The sequence below is a fragment of the Muscardinus avellanarius genome (assembly GCF_963383645.1).
Source record: "Muscardinus avellanarius genome assembly, chromosome: 1".
In the NCBI taxonomy this organism is placed as follows: domain Eukaryota; kingdom Metazoa; phylum Chordata; class Mammalia; order Rodentia; family Gliridae; genus Muscardinus; species Muscardinus avellanarius.
Genome location: NC_137786.1, coordinates 236,967,509 through 236,983,490, shown reverse-complemented (window position 1 = coordinate 236,983,490; position 15,982 = coordinate 236,967,509). Strand labels below are relative to the sequence as shown.

At 44.3% G+C, this 15,982-nt stretch overlaps 1 pseudogene across 1 annotated transcript; it reads right to left on the bottom strand.

The window, feature by feature from the left end:
• Positions 1–1,456: 1,456 nt before the first annotated feature.
• Positions 1,457–13,256, bottom strand: LOC308261680 (translin-associated protein X-like; annotated as a pseudogene). Its single transcript has 3 exons — positions 13,218–13,256; positions 2,115–2,314; positions 1,457–2,084 (listed from the first exon to the last, which is right to left on the bottom strand). The product of its transcript is annotated as a translin-associated protein X-like (transcript).
• Between the last annotated feature and the right edge of the window lie 2,726 nt (positions 13,257–15,982).

The window sequence follows — 15,982 nt, the reverse complement described above, 5'->3', positions numbered from 1 at the left end:
TACACAACACTTTTTGAAAAATCACATTTGCAAGGAAGCACCCCTTACAGATAATCTTCCCCAAACCAAAATTTAGTTTAGTACCGGCCAGTGCCACCAGCCAGGAGCCTGCTCTGTAGGTGCCGCGCCGCACATCCCGGTTCCCAACTCTGCTGACACTGTCTCACCGTGCAGCTGAGCGGGCAGGCTGTGCTGACAACTGTCTTATTGCTGAATTGTACAGAATAAATTTTCTTTGGCAACTTTATCAATTAATACCAGGGGATAAATATAAAAGTTTAGATTAGCTTAGGACTTTAGTTTCATGGTAACTCTTTATATGTAATCTCTAATAGAGGAGAGAGTAGGAGAGCCTACAAACATACCTACCGAATGACAAAAACCTGCTAAGTTATCACTACGAAAAGTCTGTTTTATGTACAAGTATATAATTCAACTCAACCTCACCAGTGAAAATAGTAAAATATCAGCTCAAATTCCCCATCAGCTCTTCTGTGATCAGGACTAAAAATAAACGAGGAAACTAACATCAAGTATTTGTCAATTTCTCTGGAACTCTGTTTCATAAAATTCAAAATGACTTAAAATTACCCAGAACTTTATATGAATTCTCACTATAATGCCTCAAAATTTGTACTTAAAAAATATTGATGGCTTATTAATTTTTTTTTTTTTTTTTTTTTTTTTGGTGGTACTGGGGATGGAACCCAGAGGCTTTCTAGTTCCGGGCTATACTCCCAGACCTTTTTTATTTTTTATTTGGAAACAGGGTCTCACTAGTTGCTGAGAGCCTCACTAAGTAGCTGAGGCTGGCTCCGAACCTGCACAATCCTCCTGTCTCAGCCTCCCAAGCGCCCGGCTAGCTTATTAATTTTTAATTATTATTATTTTTTGGTGGGTCTGGGGATGGAACCCAGCAGCATTCGACCTCTGAGCTACACCCCCAGCCCTATTTTTTATTCTTTACTTTGAAACAGGGTCTCACTGAGTTGCAAAGGGCCTAAGTAGCTGAGGCTGCCCACGAACCGCGATCCTCCTGTCTCAGCCTCCAGAATGCTGGGATTAAAAGTTTGTGCTACCACGCCCGGCTTAATTTTTAATTCTTGTTCCACAGCTTAAGCCTATTTTAGAGGCCTGGCACGATTTTTGCCAAGGAATTCCAACAGGAAGCTCAGGTCCAGAAGTTTAACTAGAAAACCCTTCCTATCTAGAACAAAACCACAAACTTAAGTGCAAAGTAAATGAAAATAGGGCCAGCACAAAGTGCAACGTGAGTGTGTTCACAGACCACAGAAAAACAAAAAATTCTGGTCACAAAGAAAACAGGCACATACGCAAACACTTACAGCTGCTGACCAATGAGAAGGGGCTACAAGACGCTAATGCCACGGCCGAGTCAAGGGCAACGCCAGGGCGTCTCTGGAAGGAGCTGCCTCAGAGCTCCCGAGAGCGGTGCCTAGGAGAGGCCCTCCTCTTGATCCATCATGTCCATCTTGGCCAAGAACACTCAGCCAGCGAGTGCTTCGGGATCTCCGAGCCCCGGACTCTGAGGGCGTAGCAGGTGTTCTCCACCTTGACCAGGCTGGGTTTCAGGGTGTTCAGTTTCTTGGAAACCTCCTAATGCCCAGTGTTGCTAATGAAGGAGAACCCGTCATACACCTGGAGCAACAACTGGCTCACTTCCAAGGGCGTGTGAGTCCCCGTGGCCCACGCTGGTGATGCACATGCCATCAGCTCTTGGTCAGGTCGGCCACGCCCATGAGGTAATGGACAGGTGTGACTTTCAGTCTCCAGGTGACAGGCCGCTTATCCGAGCATCAGAGGAGGAAGTCTTGTTTTCTTTCCCACTGTTTTCTGCTGGTTAATTTCATCCATACTGACTAGTGACCGTGCTTTACTGAAGTGTGGGAAGGAGACAGCCTCCACGTATTCCTGCAGGCCTGCAGTGATGGCGCGGTGGAACTGGTGCAGGTCCTCTCCCCACAGCTCCTGCGCCACCTGCAGTATTTTTGTCTGGCACCGTCCAATTTAATCTCCGATTCTGTCAATATTTCTTCCATATCAGGAGCACTACGATCAAGATACTGGGAACTTTCAGAACATCAGCTGGGTGCTTTGATACTGCTAATCCTATGGAGAAGAGAAAGTGTCTTTTGCTCTGACAGTGATGTCGCGACTGAGTTCCACCAGCCTCTCCTATGTGTTGTGCCTCGTGTCCAGTTCCAGCTGAAATGACTTGAAGGCCAGCATCGCGGCGAAGAGGAATTCACTTCCTCCCGTCTCCCCTTTGGCTGTGTGGGAAGTTGTCCTGCTTCTGTAAGAGTATTGAGAGGGCCATCCCATACCCCTTATAAAATTAGGATACAGAAGTAAGTTAAAGTGTCTGGAACTTGTTTTCCTGTTAACAATGTTTCCAAAGTGTGTTTCTGAGCAGCAGCGAATCCACTGGGTCCACTACAGCTCCATCTGTGTACTCAACAACAGTGAGTCAAATTGCAGCCCCTAGAGGAGAAATCCCAGTACTGTACTCCCAGGGACTTGACCCAGTGGGGGAGTGGCGGTGGCAGAGATATCACACCATAGGAGAACGCCCAACCTGGCACCCCCCATGGTCTAAAGCAGCCTCGATTGACTCCCTGGGTTGGAGACTCTGCGATACAACCCAGTAAAGGAGTAGTGGGGTCTGAGATACCACAGACTCGAGATCCAGAGCACCTTAAGTGAACTCGTAGTGACCCAAGGGAAGAACCCAGAGAAGGCACAAACTTCCGAAATCATGGGAAAGAGGAATAACAATGGAGCAATGAATGCCCACAACCCCACAACATCAGAACCTGAAAAAACAGAAATTCAGAGATTTCTAGAAGATCAAATCAGGAAAATAACTATAGAAATAATAGAGGTGTTTCGAAAAGAATTCAGAGAGAGCCAAAGAGAGATAAAGGATGCAATTAATGAAGTAAAGGCCTCAATTCAAAGTACAAACAACCGATTAGACCACATGGAGAATAGAATCTTGCTCTTAGAAGATGATCATTCCAAAAATGAACACATAGTTTCTAATCTAGAAAAAAAAATCCGACAGTAGAAATCTGACATTGAAGAAATATGGGTCCATTTTAAGAGAGCTAACCTAAGAATAATTGGAATAGAGGAGGGAAAAGAAGGTGACACCAAAGGGATCAACAATCTCTTCAAGGAAGTAATAGCAGAAAATTTTCCAAACATAGGGCAAGAGGTCGATACACAGGTCCAGGAAACTTATAGAACTCCCTTTAGACAGGATCAGAGAAGAGGATCCCCATGCCACATAACTGTCAAAATGACCAATGTGGAAGCCAAGCAGAGAATCTTAAAGGCAACAAAAACAAAGGGACAAGTGACATTCAGAGGCAAGCCAATTAGAATCACTCCAGACTTCCCAAGCCAAGTCATGAGAGCCAGAAGGGCTTGGAGTAACATATTCCAAACTCTGAAAGAAAACAACTTCCAGCCAAAAATTTCCTACCCAGCAAAACTTTCTATCAAATTAGATGGAGAAATAAGAAGCTTCCATGACAAACAGAAACTGAAGGAATTTATGTCTTCAAAACCAGCACTAGAGAAAATACTCAAAGAGATTAACTACAAAGAAGAAATAGGTAACACACGCCAGAACCAGAGAAACAAGAGTTTCCATCCAACAGACAACTAAGATTGGTTATCTGTGGAGATTCATTATTTATGTTAGTCTTTTACCTATCTCTAAATGGTATTGTTTGCCTTTATTGTTGTTAATTTTTAGGATTTCTAGTTGGAATGTTAATATACCTTCAGATATAGCATTTGGAAATATTTTATCCCATTCTATCAGTAACTTTTAACTCTGTTTACATTGTCTTTGGATATAAATTTTTTTTAGGGAGATTGTATACTCTTCTGTTGCCTTTGCCATTGAAATCATATCCAAGAAATCACTGCCAATTTCAGTGTTGTGAGGTTTTATGACCCAGATTTTCTTCTAAAAGTTTATAGTCTTAAGATTTATATTTAGGTCTTTTATCTATTTTGAGTTAATATTTGTATATGGGATTAGGTAAGGGTCCAATTTTATTCTTTTTCGTGTAATTATTATTTTTCAACAATATTTAGTTAAAAGATTATTATTTCCACCACCAAATGTTTGTGGAAACCTTGTCAAAAATAACTTGACAATATATGGAAGAATTTATCTTTAGGCTTTTATTTAACTCCAATGGTTTATATATCTGCCTTTAGAACAGTACTACACTGTTTCAATTATTGTAGCTTTATATGGTTTCAAATCAGAAAATATATATCTCTTCTAGCTTTGTTCTTTTTCGAGATTGTTTTGGGTATCTAGAGTCCATATTCCATATTAGGATAGATTTTTTTTCTGAAAAATAAATATATAAATATATGACAGTTTCAACTAAAAAAAGAAGAAAAAATATTCTCTGGTAAGAAAGAAAGCAAAAAGAAATATTGAAATGTTATCTTTATCAAAAGCTTGGTATCAGACAAATGAAACTGTTATGTGAGATTATCATTTTTAATTTTGGATAAATTGCTATAATACTAGATGTCAACCACTAAGCCAAGCATGGGAAGGAGGGATGGGGAGGGAATGGGGTGGGGATCAGGTGGGGGCTGACTGGGCGATGTATGCATGTATGTCTACAAAAGTTTTTTTGTATCCCACTATGATGTATGAATACAGTGCACCAATAAAAAAAAACAAAGTGTGTTTCTGTTAAGAATGTTGTAAAGAACAAGATAGCTGCAAAGAACAAGATGGCTGCAAAGAACAAGATGGCTGCACTTGTCAACCTATTGGCTGTATCCCAATGTGAACGCCCCTTCTGGGACTATAAAAGTGAGGTCTGTTTTGGGCTCGTGGTGGAGCTCCGACCACTTGCTTACTGTCTAAGAGGCTGAACATTAGCTCGGCCAGAAGGAATCATTCCTCTGGTAGCTGCTGGACAATTCCTCTGAATGACAGGCTTGTGAAGGAGACTTGACCCTGGCCTGCCAGTAAGAGCTGCAGCACAATAAACCCTGCTTGATTTTACATCTCTTGTGAGTCCTTCATTATTTGGATTGGTGGGCGATTCTCAGACCCTTCATATGGAGTTTCATTCAGGATAAGCCCCTTCCCCATTTAGCAAACAACTTCCAAGGGGCAGAGGTTTCACTTTTGGATTGGACCTCAGGCTGTGAGACGTCGCTGTAAGTCCTGAGAGTTTGGACAAGGGGAAAAGGCTTGGGCATCAGGACGCTGTGTAAGGCCCAGTGACCCCCAGTTTCAAGGGTGTTGGCCCTGGGCTTAGCCTTTTTAGCCCTGGGACACCTGTGACCGGCATGGGACACTGTGTCATGTTGGGGAGGAAGACCTTGGCAGTGAGACATCACATAAGACCAGTGACCTTCAATAGGAGGCTCTCCGTTTGAGCCTCTTCTTGAAAGAGGAGTTGTGTCCCCTGGGCCCAAGCAAGAGCATTTTGGATGGGGGGGTTACTGGGGTTCTGCCCTTCTACCTCCGGACTACACTCCCAGACCTATTTTAACATTTTTATTTGGAAACAGGGTCTCCTAAGCCAGCGCGCGTGGCTGGCTTCGAACCTGCACGATCCTCCTATCTCTGCCTCCCAAGCGTGGGGATTACAAACGTGCACCACCACGCCCGGCAAGCAAGAGCTTTTTGAAAGAGGAGTAGTATCCTCTGTGCTCGAGCAAAGAAGGAATCCTGGTGTCCAATGAGGAAGTCATCGAAATGATCGATATGCCATCTGTGAATTGGACTCCATTTGGCCTCATCAAGGATCCTAGCTGTAAGTGTGTGAATGTGAGAAGGACTGGTCCGTGTGAATGGAGAGCATGGAGTGAATGGAAACAAGTGATGTGTGTCATTGGAATTGCAATTCCCTTTTTTTTGTTGTATGTTATATTAGAATATAGGTACCAGCAATAGAAATAAGTAAATGTCTTATTATCAGTGGTTTATTATAATTAGAAATTGTTCTTTTAATAATAGTGATAGTTTGCATGCCTAAGTATTTATGATATTCATTTTTATAGATATTGATTGTGATATTAAGGTATTGGTGTTAGAAAGCAGCCAATTTTGGGTGGAGTTGAGCAATGATATCTGTTAAAGTTAAATTCTAACAGTCCACCAGGGGAGTGCACATAAGGGCTGGCACTCCGGATTAGCCTACCTCTGCTACAGAGGGCAGGTTTGCCTGAGACATCGTGGAGGCATACGACACTAGGATAACATCCTGGTGAAGTCCCCTCCTTAATACAGCACACTTGCAGCCCTGACATACTAGGAGAGCCCATCCCAGACTCTGGTTCAGGCAAAGGACTTCTACCAGTTGCCCGGGTGGCTTTCCGACCACCTGCAGCCCTTAAGGATCGGGGGGAGCAACTCGGGATGAAGGACTAGCCACCAAAGTCTAAAACCATACCCCTAGACTCATAACTCCTCCACTCAATTTGGCCAGAAATAATAAGGGTTTTAGTTATAACGTTTTACAAATATAGTATTAGAAATTTTAAAAAGAATCTAGAATAAGTTGTTTGGTTTTAACAATGAGACAAGCATATGTTACTCTCAAGGGTCTCATCCTCTCCCACTTCTCTGAAGTGCAAAAGGAGGCTCGGAAATAGGGCCTGGCTAACAAGAAGGGTAAGTTTGATACTCTGTGTTCGGCTGAGTGGCCATCCTTTGGAATTGGGTGGCCACCACAGGGATCATTTTCCCCCGACCTAATTTCTAAGGTCAAGACCATCATTACTCGTCCTAGTAGCCAGGGCCATCCCGATCAGTATCCATATATTTTAGTCTGGGAAGATTTAATTCCGAAGCCTCCTTCTTGGCTGAAGCCATTAATACAAGCTAGTAGCACTCCAGCACTGGTAGTCCAGGAGAAAAAGGGACCTCCAATGACTTTAATATTTATAGAGAGAAGTCTTCTGCCCCAGTGCTTCCAGAAAGCTCATCTCTAGACCTTGAGACAGTTGGGCCACCTCCCTATGCCCAGGCAGGGCAAGCAGCTGGTGGGGCCATTCAGGCAGACCATGCACCTAGTGCCGTAGCTAGACCCTCCTCTTCGGCATCTGTAGCTCAGAATCAAGACAGAGATCGTAGACCACGAACTAGGGGGCTCCATAGGCAGGAAGGAGAACAGGAGCCCACCTCCTCAACACAAGAGGAGGAAGTCTCGGTTCTCCCAGTTCATGCTATTGGGCAGGGGGGGACCAGAGGAGGATCAGCATTATCAGCATTGGCCTTTCTCCTCCAGTGACCTCTATAACTGGAGAACTCAAAATCCCCTTTCTCTGAAGATCCTAGTGTCTTATAGGGTTATTAGAATCTATCATGCATACCCATTGCCCCACCTGGGACGACTGCCAGCAGCTGTTGAAAACACTCTTCACCACAGAAGAAAGGGAATGTATCCTCAATGAAGCTAGAAAGAATGTCCTCGGCGCAAACGGGAGACCCACAACACTTCAGAATGAAATTGATGATGCCTGCCCCTCAAATGCCCAGATTGGGACTTCAGGGAAGAACGAGGTAGGGAGCATCTCCGAGTATACCGCCAGACTCTAATGACCGGTCTCCAAGTGATGCCAGACAGCCTACAAAAAATTTTTTAAGGTAAAAGCTGTTATTCAAAGAGAAACAGAAAGCCTGGCCGCATCTTTAGAATGCTTGTATGATGCTTATAGGCAGTATACCCCAATAGATCCAAAGGTAGACATACACTGATCAGCTGTTATACTTTCTTTCATTAGTCAGGCAGCCCCCAATATCAGAAAGAAATTGAACAAACAGGAAAATTTTGGAGACTTAACTGTGGGAGAAATGATGCAAATAACAGAAAAAGTATTTAACACCAGAGAGACTAAGGAAGAAAGGAAGGAAGGAAGGAAGGAAGGAAGGAAGGAGAAAGGAAAAAGAAAGGATGAAAGAAAGATTAAGAAAGGAAGATAGAGAGGTTCAGGAGAAATTTAGAAAAGAGGATCGTGACTTTCAGGCAAGGGAAAACAGAAAGCAGCAGAAAGAAGTGGCTCGAATTTTTTTGGCAGGGGTCAAGGATAGAGATAAATATAAGCCAAGGAACAAAAGCACATCATGTTAGGATCTCAGGAAGATAATCTGGGGTAGACATTTCTTGAGAGCATTTAATGGAAATGATGTGAAAGGAAGGGATGAATTAGAGGAGGAGAGGGGTAGGATGGAGGTGAGTGCATTAGAAGAGAAAGCCAGTGGCCCACAGCAAATCAGCTGGTGTTGGGCACACTTTGTCAGGATGGAGTGTGCATGTGTGGGCAGGTGTGAGGGTAGAGGATGAGAGTGTGTGGGGACAGGCTCTCAGCAGGATAATCAATGGCACATGCTCTACAGTACATTTTCAGAAGGTTTTTACTGAATGGAAACATGAAAGATGAGGGAGTTATGGCTGTAAGGAGATAGAAATAAGCCATGGCTTGGGACAACACGGACATGATCATGGGTTTCAAGGTGGAGCATGCCCGGATGGCAGTGTTTCTGATGCGAAGATGCCTGAATGTGGTGCAGCAGTGCCTCTGGGGGATCTGTCATGAAAGGAGTGCAGTTAGGAATCTACAGAACCAGTAAGAGAAGTCACAGATGGCGCAGAAAGGACGTGGGTACGAGGGTATGCCTGCGCCTCTGCATGCAGGGGAGAGTGAAGCTGGAGACAGGATCAGAGGGGTCCAGGAGATGGAGAGGAGGTGAGGAGGGCCGCGTGCTGAGAGCATGATGAAGGAGAGGTGGTCCAGTGTGAAAAATGAATGAAAGCGCTGAGAAAGGAGCCCGGTAGCTGGGAGAGGAGAAGGCTGCTGGGGGATCAGGGAAGGCACCGCACAAGGCAACATGTACTTAGAACCCAAAGGGAAAGAGCAGTGGAACAGACTAAAGTCCTCTTAGCAGGAAAAGACTGAGGAGGTTGGGGCTCAGCTCCCCTCCCCGAGTCTTGGGTAACTTGAATGGTGGAGGGAAACCAGTGGGATTCATGGTAGATACTGGAGCACAATATTCAGTGTTAAACCAACCTTGGGGAAAACTAGATAGTCAGAGAACTAGTATGGTTCAGGGGGCTACCGGATCAAAACTCTGCTTTTGGACAAGGGACCGGACTGTTAATCTAGGAAAATGCCAGGTCACTCATTCATTCCTAGTAGTTCCTGAAAGCCCAGCTCCACTATTGGGAAGAGACTTACTCACTAAAGTAAATGCTCAAATTCTCTTTGAGCCTGAAGGAATTAGTTATTGATGGAAAAGGCCAGTAGCCTACTTGTCAAAAAGATTGGGTGCAGTAGCAGCTGGGTGGCTCCCATGCCTCTGCATCATTGCAGCCATAGCTGTTCTTGTCAAAGATGCAGACAAGTTGACTTTTGGACAGAATTTGCAAATAACAGCTCCCCACCCAGTGGAAGGAGTTTTGAGGCAGCCTCCAGGCAAATGGATGACAAATGCCAGGCTAACTCATTACCAGGGACTGTTGTTAGATTCACCTAGGATCACCTTCACGGATCCAGTGATCTTGAATCCAGCCACCCTGCTGCCCACACTGGACATGCAAAAACCTCTTCATGATTGCACAGAAGTCCTGTCTGAAGTTTCCCAGGTACAAGATGTTCCACTGCCCAACTGTGAGTTGCACTGGTATACAGATGGGAGCAGTTTCGTGCACGATGGACAACGGCGAGCGGGGGCAGCAGTGGTGAGTCAAGAAGGAGCGGTAATCTGGAGCAGTGCCTTACCCCCAGGAACATCAGCCCAAAGAGCTGAATTGGTGGCGCTAGCTGAGGCTCTTGAAAGAGCTGAAGGAGAACGCGTCGACGTGTATACCGACAGCAGATACATGTTCAGAACTGTGCATGTGGATGGCGCCATCTACCGGGAGTGGGGATTCCATACTTCGGACGGCAGAGAACTCAAAAACTTGGCTGAAGTACAGCGGCTACTTAACGCTGTGAGTAAGCCAAGAGCTGTGGCTGTAATGCACGTCCCAGGACATCATTTCCGCTAACACCCCAGAAGCAATCGGCAACCGATGAGCGGACGCGGAGGCCAGGAGAGTGGCAATAAAAGAAGACCTGGCTGAAGTACAGCAACAACCTAACGCTGTGAGTAAGCCAGAGAACATCATCACCATGGCCGCTATGAATCTGCCCCTACCAGAAGTGCCGTCATTGCCGCCTCAGCCGAACTACTCCTCAGAGGATTGGACTGAATAAAAACGCATTTACAGACTAAGGGTCCTATAAATTCCAATGAGTGGCAAAGAGACTGCGATGAAAAGCTGATTTTGCCACAAGAACTAAGACATTTTCTTCTCACCAATGTTCACCAGACATCCCACTTGGGCTGGAGGAAATTATTGACTCTGTTCTCTGCAGCACAGATCCGGTTTCCCCATCAAAACAAAATAGCTCAGCAGGTAGTAGAACAGTGTGTGAGCTGTATCATGATGAAGCCGGCTTTGCAGAAGAATCCACATTCAGGTACTCGGATACGGGGGAGGGCCCCGGGAAGAAACTGGGAGGTTGATTTCACTGAGGTACGGCCAGGCAAGTTTAGGTATAAGTATTTACTGGTGTTAGTGGATACTTTTTCGGATTGGGTGGAAGCTTTTCCTACAAAGAGGGAGACAAGCCAGGTAGTAGCTAAAGCATTATTAGAAGAAATAATCCCCCGGTACGGGATCCCAGAAATAATAGGGTCAGACAACGGCCCCAAATTATCTAACAATTTTAGATAATGTTTGCTGTCTAGGGTCCAGCAAACAATTTGGCCCCTAATACAGGCCTATCATAAAAAAAGATAACCTTCCAAGCCTGGAACATGAAACAGTCCCTGGGGATATGGTATGGGTCAAGCGATACCAATCAAAGACTCTAGAACCAAGGTGGAAAGGACCTTATGTTGTCCTGTTTGCCACTTCTACTGTTTTAAAGCTTGATGGGATTGGACCTTGGGTAGAGACTGTATTTAATGGAAAATCAAGCCAGGAGATAACGAGGGCCCTTCCAAGTGCCATGGAACACTTACTGATGATTAGGATTCAAGAGACCACGAGAAAAAAAAATGGGTTCTTTGCTTGCCCCGGGTTTAAAACCAGGGAGTGGAAACGGAAATGCGGGGGAATACGAGACCTGTACTGTGCATCATGGGACTGTGTTATTGCTAGTGATGGACAAACTAAATGAAAAATAACTCCAGGCCTTATATAAATGAATTTTATTCACCCCTATGTCAAAAATTCAGCCTGGAAGGATAATAATGTGGTCAAGATCACCTTCACTGATAAAGGTAAATTAGAAACTCAGTGGGTTCACGGGCTAACCTGGGCTTAACGCTCGACCAAACACCCCGGCGTGGGGTTGTTCTCCAGATACTTGTTAACATAGAACCAGCTTATGGGCCCGTACCAATTGGCCCAAATACGGCCCTCAGACCAGCGCCTGCCCCCACCTCTAAGATCAATAGTACCATTACTATGCCCCCCAGACCCAAATGGATAGACCCATTGTGGGGTATGCTTAAGGCCATGTATAATACTTTAAATCAAATGGCCCCAAACCTTACTGAATCCTGTTGGTTGTGTTATGAGTCCATGTTACCCTTATATGAGGCCATAGGCATAAATAGGACCTTTACTATAAACTCTAAAGCACCCTCAAACTGGAAGACTCAGCCAGTCAGATTAACTATAACCAAGGTAGAAGGCCAGGGAACTTGTATAGGTATAGTCCCAGAAAATAAAGCAAAACTTTGTACCTCCATTGTCTCCTCCCCCACCTGGGGCAATAGTGCATGAATATTCCCTAAAGGAAATATGTGGTGGGTGTGTTCCCTTACTGGAGTCACCTCACATCTTTCTACTGCAGTTTTCAATGCCTCTCGGGAGTTTTGTGCCCTGCATGCTTTACTATCCTGGAAGCACTCTTTTCCAATATTGGGATACAAGAATTCAATGGAATCAACAGGGAGGGCACAATTCCATCCGAGTCCAGAGAGAACCCACAACTGCCATCACTATTGCCGTTCTATTCAGCATAGGCCTTGCCAGGGCAGGAATGGGTATTGCATCTATGGCCACCCCAAAACAAGGATTTACCTCCCTAAGGGCAGCTGTAGATGAAGATTTAGACCACATAGAACGATCTATCACCTCCTTAAAAAAAAATCTCTAACATCTCTATCTGAGGTGGTCCTCCCAAATCGACGAGGATTAGACTTGTTATTTCTAAAGAATGGAGGGCTCTGTGCAGCTTTAGGAAGAAAAAAATGCTGTTTCTATGCTGACCACACGGGAGTGGTGCGAGATTCTATGTCTATACTAAGAAAAGGGTTAGACAAGCGTAGAGAGAAACGCGAATCACAAGAAGGATGGTTCAAATCCTGGTTCAATTTCTCAACATGGTTGGTAACCCTCCTCACAGCCCTTGATGGGCCTTTAATTATCCTACTTCTCCTGTTCACAATAGGCCCATGTATCCTAAATAAGTTAATAAGCTTTGTAAAGGAACGCATTAACACCGTTCAGCTTCTGGTCCTCAGGCAAAAATACAATTTACTCCCTCCCACTGAGGATGGTTCCTCAGTATGAATAAGAAAAAGGGGGGAATGTAAGAGTGTTGAGAGGGCCATCCATTCCCCTCATAAAATTAGGAATATAAGAGTACTGAGAGGGCCATCCCATTCCCCTCATAAAATTAGGATATAGAAGTAAGTTAAAGTGTCTGGAACTTGTTTTCCCATTAAGAATGTTTCCAAAGTGTCTGGAACTTGTTAAGAATGTTTCCAAAGTGTGTTTCTGTTAAGAATGTTGCAAAGAACAAGATGGCTGCAAAGAACAAGATGGCTGCACGTGTCAACCTATTGGCTGTATCCCAATGTGAACGCCCTTCTGGGACTATAAAAGTAAGGTCTGTTTTGGGCTCGTGGTCGAGCTCCAACCACTTGCTTACTGTCTAAGAGGCTGAATGTTAGCCTGGCCAGAAGGAATCATTCCTCTGGTAGCTGCTGGACAATTCCTCTGAATGGCAGGCTTGTGAAGGAGACTTGACCCTGGCCTGCCAGTAAGAGCTGCAGCACAATAAACCCTGCTTGGTTTTACATCTCTTGTGAGTCCTTCGTTATTTGGGTTGGTGGGCGATTCTTGGACCCTTCACTTCCTCTTCCTGAACCCTCCAGATCCTTCCTTCCTGCTCATGTCGGCGGGCCTTGGCTGAGACGCGCGGAAACCAAGGCTGAGGAGCTAGCGCTGGGCAGCGGCCAGCGTGGGTGCCACGGAGGGCGCGGGCCTAGGGGCGCCCTGCGGCAGGTGGCGTCTGTGCACGCCAGAAGCACGCTCGCTGTCCTCCTCCAGCCGCGCACGCTTTTGGCCGCGCACACTTCCGGCCAGACGCCAGCCCTAAAGTTTCTTTCCAGACCAGTTCCCCTTGTTTTTCTTCCAGGGTTTAAGCGTAGTCTCTGGATGGACTAAAAATTCAAGAGGCAGGGTCTGGGCTAGAAGGCCCTTTTGTTTACGAGAAGATAGAGCAGAGGACAAGTCCAGCAGCACATCGTTTTTAAGGAAGCAATCTTTGGCTCTAAAAGTATGCAAGTCAGAGGAGTATACAAAATAGAGGAGATAGGGCAGTCCACGGAGTATTTTGTCTGTTGCTAGCCTTATGTCCTCATGAGGTGAGATTCAGATTCTGAAAAGAGCAATTGGGTGGCACTTTGCCCAGGTTAGTCTAGAATCGATTATGAGTTAAGTTGTCCTTTTAATGTCTCATTTATTCTCTCTGCCCTGCTGTATGAAGGGCAGATTTGTGGGAAATCCTAGAGTTAACGTAAAAAAAAAAAACCCCAAACTATAATTCCCCTGTAAATTGCTACCAAGACAGATATGATGTCTGGAGAAACATAGTTTAGGGCACTCTCCATCTGTTTTATCAATCAGATAATAAAGGGCTTGATCAGCCTGAGGACCCTGAGGATGACCAGATAGCCAGAAACCACCTTGGGACTACTGAGCTGAGATCATCCTTGCTTACCTCCTCTAGACCACTCCTCACAAAAGTCCCCTGAAAAAAGAGCCCTGCACTCCCCAAAGGGCCCCTCTCTCTCTTTAAATGGCCTGCATTCTTTCTTAAATGTGTACTTCCTACTTTCCAATAAACCTCTGTCTATGTCTCTGGCACCTGCTCAAATTCTTTCCCAACACATTAGCCAAGGATCCCACTGATCTTGAGTTTCTGAGTTGAGGAATAGATTTGTTACCCCCAAGATCTTTGGCCCCCAACATGGGGCTACAGATCAGAGATATCAGCTTTGGTGAGTTCACTAAAATGTTATTTTTCTCTCCTTGTTAATTTTTTTTGAACACTAGGACAAAAGGCAGAGAGAGAGGAGGGGTAGCTCTGCATTGTAGCAGCTGTTGCCCCTCCCTGCCTGAGAGCCTGTGCAGCACCTGGGCTCTGATTTTTACATTTTAGAATTGATAGTGGAACAATTTATTTTTCAATACTGGCACATATAAGACCTCATTTATATCTATTTGCTTTAATTAAATAATTTTTTATTTTTGCATAAGAGAAATACAATTGTAAGATAATAAGCCTATTTTTATGATTGTTTTGAGGGACCTACTACTACTGTTTCCTCAACTTATAAATTTCTAGAACTCGTCTTTGATTTTTGTCAATGCTTTTTTTCTGTGGTGCTGGGATGGAACCCAGGGGCTTTCTACCTCTGGAATACACTCCCAGACATACTTTATATTTTCTTTGGAAACAAATAGGGTCTCACTAAGTTGCAGAGGGCCTCACTAAGTAGCTGAGGCTGGCTTCGAACCAGCGCAATCCTCCTGTCAGCCTCCCAAGCGCGGGGATTACAAGCGTGCGCCACCACGCCCGGCCTGTCAGTGCTCTTAATGTACATAGATTTGTAATCTTACTGAACCATGGGTTCGAGATTTTACTCCAATAGTAAAAGTTAATATATATGTTAAAACCTTTATATAACTCTGATGGTAATTATTACTGGTTTCTTTGTAAGTTAAATATACTTGTGTTTTCTAATTATCTTCTTAATTCAAAACTTAAGAAAACACTTTACTAAGCTGGTGTCCTCCAAGAACAGATTGATGATAATGCTAGGCTTTTTTTTAGGTTTATATTTGTGGGTTCATAAATTCTATTAGGACGATGTTTAAGCAAAGATACTTAGAGGTGCTTAAACATTTGGCACTTCAAACTATGTCACTATGATAAAAATGGGCTGTTAATAACTATATATATTTATGCAAACATGTTAAAATTAAATGGGCATTTATTTATATAATCTAATATTATCAGAACTATTATACAAATTGGATGTCCCTATAATAGAAGTTCAGTATAGGAATCTGGTGTTAAAGTACCTCAATCTTTACTCTCCAAACTTGATCTTTTTCCTAGGCTTGTCTCTCCCAAATTTTGGGGAAATCTGTAGATTCTAGAGTTAACTAAAAGAAACCATAATTTCCCATGCTTTGTTAATAAGACAGATTCAATATCTTGAGAAAGATATAATTTAGGGTACTCTCTAGCTTTTATGTCAATCACATGATAAAAACCTCGATTATCCTGAGAACCCCAGGAATGACCAGCCCAGCAGAAACCACCTCGGGACGACTGAACTGAGGCCAGCCTCACCTGCCTCCAACGACCTTCCTACCTCTCAAGGAAGTTCTGTATATAAAAAGAATCCTGCGCTCCCCCAAAGCGCTCTCTCTCTCTCTCTCACTCTCTCTCTCTCTCTCCCTCCCTCCCTCCCTCCCTCCCTGTTGAGATGGCTCACATTCTCCCTTGAATGTATATTTCCTACTTTCCTAAATAAACCTCTGTGGCCCTGACTGATGCCTTTTGCAGTCCTTTTCCATCACGTTAGCCAAGGGCCCGCCAATCCTGA